The 8088-nt window shown below is 49.2% G+C and overlaps 1 non-coding gene across 1 annotated transcript; it reads left to right on the forward strand.

Moving 5' to 3' along the window:
- Window positions 1–3282: 3282 nt before the first annotated feature.
- Window positions 3283–3389, forward strand: LOC127693097 (U6 spliceosomal RNA). Its single transcript, XR_007979579.1, has one exon. It is a non-coding gene; the product is annotated as a U6 spliceosomal RNA (small nuclear RNA).
- Window positions 3390–8088: the final 4699 nt, after the last annotated feature.

Here is an 8088-nt window from a genome sequence, read left to right on the forward strand (position 1 = left end):
GTTCTCAACCTGTGAGTCAAAACACTTTTTTGGGGCAGGGTCCAATGACCCTTTCACAGGGGAGGGGAAGGAATGTCACCTAAGATCATTGGAAATATCAAATACTTATGTTACAATCCACAACAGTAGCAGAATTAGTTAGGAAGCAGCGATGAAACAATCTATGGTTGGAGGTCTCCACAACATGAGGAACCGTATTAAAGGGTCACAGCATTAGGAAGGTTAAGGACCATGTTTTATGGGAAGGGGCCATGCTTGGAAGGAAAAATGAATTTATGATGTAATCTATCAATCAAAGTAAAGAACCATTCAAACAACTTCCAACAGTAACCAGCCCCTCCTTCCCTTGAACCCCATTAAAAGTGATCCCAAGCAACAGCCTTGGACCTTTAACATAGTCTCACTAATATGACCCACTATTAATCTGGGCAGTGTCTCTCTCCACAATCCACACTATTGATTTGCTCCCATAAAGCATTCTTGCTTCATTTGCAAATCTGTATTGAACAGTGATTTTTCAGTTCCTTGGATAAGAGGCTAAGAACCTGAAAAGATACAGCCAGATCCTGACCACCAGGGACGTTACTCCAAATGGTGCTTAAGTTGGTCCTCTAAGCCTCTAATGCAATCATTTTCATATGCCAAGAAGGAACAAGAAAAGGTGAAGAATCCAGCCACACTTTCCCTGCAGAGCACTCCCGGGATGGGCCCTAGTAATGTTAACCTTGAGAGACAGGGTGATATTAACCAAAAGGAACCAGCCTTTTCCACAAGAGACACTTGTTCACCTTGTTCCTGCGAATGGGAGGGGCCCCACCCCCACAAATGTTCTGAAGAGCATCCAGAGGAAAGAGCAACGCGGCTGTGGGCGGCAGCTGGATTGAATGTGTTCCTGGAAGAGTGCACCATATGTTTTACATTTCGCATCCAATCTATAAATGTCCCAATAACTGGAGCCCATAAATACTGTGTTCGGAACGCTTCATGAAAACATCTCTTTCCTCACTTCATCTGCTTTCAGGAAGACAGCTCCTTATTATTAATTATCCCCATAGCTGGGTCATATCAGGAAACCAGTGGGGCCCCGGGAATCAAAATGCCCCCCTAACCTGGTCCACCCCCACCCAGCTCCCTGACATTCACAAGGATGAAGCCTACAGACTCTATCTCCCTAACAAAGGCTTGAATCAGAAGCCAGAGGCTCTTCCCACACTACAGAGCTCTCCCTGCACACTGACTGAATGTGGGGTCCATTCTTTAATGCCAGGAAAGAAGGAGGGTTATGGGAAGCTGGGAGGTTGAAGAGACAGTGTGTTCAACTCCAAGCAGATTAGACACATTTTATGCATTTTATACACAGGCTGCTAGACAGGCAGGTACTGTCGGGAACCCAGGCACACAGGATGCATACAACCATGCACAGGGACACCCAGGCTGGCACACACACCCACAGACAAACACATGGACAGGCTGATGAAGGCAAAGACTTGAGCCTCCAACCTCAAGGCCATATTATATAGACTCCCACAAAGTGATACTGTGCCAAAAATAGTTACACAACAGATTACATCATTGTTCACTTTGAGAGTCCTTGAACATCCCGTGTCAGCTGGTTGGTGCTGACTCATAGTCCCCTGGATGTCCAGTGTCTCTCATTTATAAGTGACTCATACTGGATATCCATATCAGCACTATGATATCTAAATATAAATGAGCCCTCGCAGCCTTCTATTCCCAACATTTGAGGTATTCAGACATAGAGCCTCATAAGCCCATGTCTGTCAGTCTGTAGGCGTGTGTACCTCCCTCTGCATTTAAGTCTATTGCGTGCCTGTGTCTGCAAGTATGCACTCTGTGTATGTAGCCATGTGTCTGATTGGCGGTCAGTGTCTCTCTGCATAGTGTGCAGGGATAAAAGTGTATCTACTCAGGGCTGGAGACATGGCTCAGTGGTTAGGAGCACTGACTGCTTTCCCAGAGATCCTGAGTTCCACTCCCAGCAACCACATGGTGACTCACAACCATCTGTAATGAGATCTAATGCCCTCTTCTTGTGTGTCTGAAGACAGCTACAGTGTAAATAAATAAATAAATCTTTAAAAAAGAAACAGTATTTCTTCTCTGCCAAGGCCCCTCAAATTCTCTCCAACCTTCCAGATTCCCATGACCCTCCTCCTTTCTGCCATTGGAACATCGGCCTCTCATGGGCTGATCTTTTGAGTGCCTGTGTGTTTGTGTGGTGAATGAACCATGTGTGTGCACATGCATGTGCAGACCTGATGTCAGCATCCTTCATCTCCCCCCTCCTTTATTACACTCCACCTTTATTTTTGAGACATGGTCTCTTGCTGAACTGAAGTTCATCAGTTGGGCTAGGCTGGCTGGCAAATGAATTTCAGGGATATACCAGTCGCTATCCAAAGCTAGAGGTACAGACACAGGCTACCAGGCCAGCAGCCATATTGCTTTCCCAGTCATGTGACATTCTGTTGACTACCTGAGTCTTGGGAGCTTTCCCCTCCCTGGGGTTGGGGTTGGGGAGCAAATGTTTCAATTCAGAGGCAACCGCTCTGCAACAGTATAGAGGCTGCTACTGTCTCCATCTTCTGACAAGGGTAAGCAGTTTCTTCAAAGTCCCTGAGTTAAGAGAAAGTAGGTTTGGGAGTTGAATCACAAGTTTACCAATTCTAACTTAAGGCCTCAAGCATGCTGGGCATTTAGGGCTTAGCCAATCCTGTTTTCTAACTTCTGCATCACTGTCTTTCTGCATGCTTAGCTCACTGAAGAGATTTAGGAGGCTAAGCGACTGAGCTATGATCAGCTGGCAACAGCTGGGAATGGTTAGGTCATCTCTTGGGTCGTCTATGTCTGGTCCCAGAGAAACCTGGGGCAAATGTCTAACTGAGATACCTATCAGCATACAAGAGCACACACCGACCACCAGGCTCACTCAGTGCCTAGGCCTCCTCCGTGGTCTTCCCGCCACACCCCCGCCCCAAACCTCTCCTAACCCTGGGGCTTCCCCTCCATTTCCCCCAGCTTCTGATTCCTGTAAACCCCGCCATTTCACCAGCGTGCTTTCTTGTTCCTTCTTCCTCTGCGGCCCCCTCTCTGTTCCCTCTCTCTTCTCTCTCTTCCTCTCTCGTTCTCCCTCCCTCCTTTCCTGACCTAGTTCAGTCTGCCGGCCACGGTCAGTCTGGACTCTTCCAGATGCCTCTGGCTGAACTCTCCCTCACATGTACAATAAAAACCTTCTCCTCAGCTATGCTTGCGGGTGGTCGTGTGCTCGCTTCAGCAGCACAGACACTAAAACAGGAGCGATACAGAGAAGGTTAGCGTGGGCCCTGTGCAAGGATGCCATGCGAATTCCTGAAGCATCCCGTACTTGGAGGTAGTGAGCAGGATGTAAAGTGAATAAGTAACAAACAAACAAACTGCAGAATAAATATGAGCATATTCATATATACAGTTTTATATTATTTATCTCCACATTTATCTATTTACTTAGAATCAGTCTATATTAAGAAAAAAACAACCACAAGAAAAAAATAATAAGTGGCCATGTCCCCATTTCATTCATATGGTGTTGAAACCTAGGAGAGGTGCCCAGGAGCGCCCTTCCAAGGCACTCTGCCTCTCCGAACCCAGCTGCTGGCTTGACTCTCCTGCGGTATGTATGGACTGTCATTTGTCATTTGCTGCCTCTCGCCACCCACTCACGACATATGACTCCAAATTCTAGAGTCTGTCTCTTCAGCCACTCTTCCCCCTCACCAGCTCCAACCCTTCATCTCTGCGTGCCGACTCAATAAGTGCCCTCAGTTTCATTTACCTATTCTCTGGGCGGGGCACCCAGGGCATCCAGGCTACCTTGCTGGTGGCCGTGGAGTAAAGCTAAACCATTGTGTTCTGTTAGGAGCAGGCAGGCCCGGGAGGGGCCCACAGAGGGAATGTCCAGATGGCTAGGAAGGGATTCAAGTGGAGAGATAAAAGGAGATTTCCAAATAATTACTCGTCTGCGTAGCCTTTTAGCAGTCTTGTCTTTCCTATGTAAGTTCCTGGGTCTCCTTCACTCCATCTGCAGCACCCAGACCTGGCTGCCTAGCAGAGTCTCTGCTGCATGTGTGAAGGAGGCATCCACAGTAGATACATCCCAGCACTAAGGTGATAGGCTGAGGCATTAGTCATGGCTGTAGACCCAGAGCAAGAAAGGTGGGGCTGTGAGAAAGGACAGAGCCCTGGGTTGGACCTAAGACCAAAGCCCACGGGGTCAGAGAGAGGAAGGTTGCTTTTGTAAATGAAATGAGCAAGCCAGGCAGACTGTAGACACCCCAAGGGCACCACTTGGCATGGGCAGAGGTCCACCAGCCTCGTGGCCCACCTGCAGCGGAAACCACAACAACGTGCAAGTAAGTGGTGGACAGATGGGAGAGACAGGGATGCGGAGACCAGGATCAGTCTGAGCATTTTGAAGAGAGATGGAACTGGACACGCAAGTTTGGAGAGGAATAGCCCCTTGTGAGTTGCCAGCCCTTCCACCAGAGGCCATGGTGAAGTCCCAGCCGGTGGGACTGAGGGCCACATCTGGGTCTATGGCCATGCAGGGGCAGGGGTCGGCGTCGATGTCCATGGCTCGTATTACCACTGGAGAGTACGGAGATGTACCTTGGTCTGGGCAGCCTCCTGGGACCACGGTGTCTAAGGGCTGTGCAGAACTGGCCCGGCCCCTCACTGACTGTGGCACTCCGGAGAGCCGGCCACACCTCTGACTGGTGACAACACTTGGGAGAGGGGGCCCTGCCCCTCGCCCAACACTATAGAGCTGACCCTTGTGGCAGGGGCATGGATGAGCTGCCCAAGGGTGGGAACATGAAGAGCTGACCCAGCCCAGCCACTCCGCTGCCACAAGGTAGCGCAGGTGCAGAGGGGATGCTCTCCCCACCCTTCCCTCTCACCACCCACAGCTTCAGGAGACCTGGAGCTGGGGTCATGAGACTGGATGAGCTGGCCCTGCCTCTCACTAGCTACAGCACTCAGGATTTCAGGCCCTGCACCTCACCTGGGCAGCACAAGAGAGCTGGCCCTGATGGAGCTGGCCTGGGTGAGCCACCACAGACTGCGGTGTGAGAGCAGTATCGTTAGCCCCGCCCCTTTCTGGCCCCACCCCTCGCTGGCCCCGCCCCTCACTGGCTACAGTACCAGTGGAGAGTGGGCTCTGTGCCTCAACTGGGAAGCACAATAGAGCTGACTCTGGAGGCATGGGTGTGAGCGAGCCAGTCTTTCATACCCAGGGTATGAAAGCAGGAAAGCTGACCCCGCCTACTGCCAATGGCGGCGGCATGAGTGGGTGGACCAGAGCAGAGCTCTGTTGGTGTGGATGTGGGACAGCCAGCAGGCTCATCAGCCCAGCTACCACCCAAGCCCAGATCCAGGGCTTTGAGTTGGACCACCCCCAAATCTACATCACCTGGGAACTATTAAGATGCATGAAAGGGTGGGTCCTGCTGACCAAAGCAGCAGGAGCTCCACGACACCGGGCAACAACAGGTTAACAGGGAGGAGTCGTGAGAATCCAATATGGAGGGTGTCACAGAAGCCAGAGACCCTGAACCAGAGCTTGAAAACAGAACTCATTACAAAGAACATTTGCAAGGAAAGATGTGTGGACAGAGGGACATGGACATACTGTAGGACACACTGTGACATTCTGCAGCTTCCATGCTGAGATGTTTTCTATCTTTTGTTTTGTTTAATTTTTGCTTGTTTTATATTTTCTTCTATGGGGGAGGTTGCAAGGGCAGAGGGCAGATACAATGGGGCAGGAAATAAGTGGGACTGGGAGGCATGATGTGAAATCCACACCGAATGGATAAAAAGTTAAAAGAAAAAAATAGCAAGTCGCAGGGCCTGTAAACTCTGCCAGTGCTCAGGCAAAGGCCAACTTTATTCACCAATCAATAAGGGGCCTCGGCCTCTGGTCACATGGCTAACTGTGATGAGTAACTATGACTGTCACCTTGATTACATCAGGACCCAACTGAGAGCCGCATCTCTGGGCAAGTCTCTGGGGAAGGTTTAACAGAATGGGGAAGACTTTACCCTTGGCTGCCCAAATAGAAAATGCTACAGAGAAAAGCTGTCTTACTGCATCTGTCTGCTCTGCCCTTTTCTGGCAAATGTGTCTGTCCTGTTGCTGGCTTTTTATTAACATTAGAACTCACATATTTCAGTTTCTGAGATGAACCAAAAACCAATGGCTATCCAGCAGCCTTCAGGCCTTCAACCCTGTTAGGACTGCTGAGCTATCCAGCGTCGTGGACTGAGCCGCCACAGTGTCTCTGATTCTTGAATGTGCCCATACCCATTGCTGGACTACCCAGTGTATGCAGTACATATCCTGTAAGATGATCAAGCACATCTCTTTGTAACATACATTTATTCTATTGGGGCTGTCCCTCTTGAAGCAATATACTAACAAGAAACAGGAGACCAGAAAATCTATTTTCCATGGTCCTACTGCATGAAGTTCCAGGCATTGGAAAGTGATACATATTTCCTTTCAGAAACAGACCCATGTAGATACAAAGTTATGCAGGCTCGTAGTATAAGAAAACCCAACATGGCCAGAGGTAGCAGAGCTAAGGGGCTTAGAGGACCAGCCTGGGCTAGCTGCTCCAGACTTGGAGCAGAGCTGGAATTTTACACTTGTTAGGTGGGATACATGGGAGGGTGGGACGTGTCTGTTGGATTCTGCTGCCCTGAGATTATGTTGGCCTTTGTTGAGGAAGGGACCCAACGAGCCCAGTGTAGACTGAGAAACCTTCAGCTTCCCTCACCCGCTAGAAGTTTTAGGACAGAATTCACGGTCCTCTGTACCCCATTGCTAGTCTCAAGTGTTGTTTTTTAAATGATTTGTTTCTTATTTGGATGTGCATATGTGTATGTCTGTGTGTGTGTGTGTGTGTGTTTGTATGTGTGTGTGTTTGTGTGTGTGTGTGTGTGTGTGTGTGTGTGTATGCCTGTGTATGCCCATGTGCCCATGGAGAGCCTGGAAGACCCTAAAACTGTAGCTAGAAGCAATGATGAGCATCTTGTCACGGATGCTGCAGACTTTCTGGTCAGAGATATAGAATACGTCACAGTCGCCTCTGGGACTCTTTTCCTTATGGCGGAGAGACAAATATAATTCAGCAGCCTTTTACCTATTTCTCGTCTCCTTGTCTCCTTACAGGTTAGCTTACATACTGATGGGTATTTAAACTACTGGGCAGTGAGGCTTAAAAGGCTGGGATGGAAGATGAAGAGAAAGAAAAGGAGTTCCAGGAAAGAAAGAGCGAAGCCACACACATAGCCAAGGACGCTGGCCAGCCTGCGAGGCTGTTCTGTGTTTTGCTTCTCCTTAGCTCACAGGGGCCCCAATCCTGCAGATGATGGAGACCAGCGTCCAGTCTCCTAAAGAAAGGCAGCACGCTATTTTGAAGAAGCATGCTGCCTAGAGGCTCCTCCACCTGGTCCGCAGCTGGTGGCACTGATTGGAGAAGGCCATCCAACTTTAAGGACACTGGAGGAGGTACACTGCTAGGGGTGGGCTTTGAGAGTTTATAACCTTGCATCGGTTCCATTTGCCCACTCTGGTTTCTGAGTGAACACAGTTGAGGTGTGACCCCTAGGCTCCCTGTCCCTGCCCCAGGCATCTGCTTGCTGTTATGTCTCCCCACTAGAACGGACTCTCAGTTCTCCAGAAGCATCGACCCAAATGATTGCTTTCATTCATATGTTGCTTTTCGACTATGGTATTTTATCACAAGAACTGATTGAGTGCTCTTCACTCAAACCCCTCATCTCTTCTTCAAGGATATCACTGGAGAGCCGTTCTGATCAAGAAGAGCCCACTTCTTGTCATACCCTAACTCAACGACTTTCAAGATTCAGCTGAGAAGCCAGATGTGCCCCGAGGCAACAACGACACTTAGAAGTGTTGATATAGACTCATGCCATGATTCTAGTTGAAATGAAAGTCTGTCACAGGCCTGGTGTGTTCCTTCATAGGCTTCTGGGATGTGGCAGACTGCATGATGAACTAGTTTC

This window comes from Apodemus sylvaticus, chromosome 9, assembly GCF_947179515.1.
Source record: "Apodemus sylvaticus chromosome 9, mApoSyl1.1, whole genome shotgun sequence".
In the NCBI taxonomy this organism is placed as follows: domain Eukaryota; kingdom Metazoa; phylum Chordata; class Mammalia; order Rodentia; family Muridae; genus Apodemus; species Apodemus sylvaticus.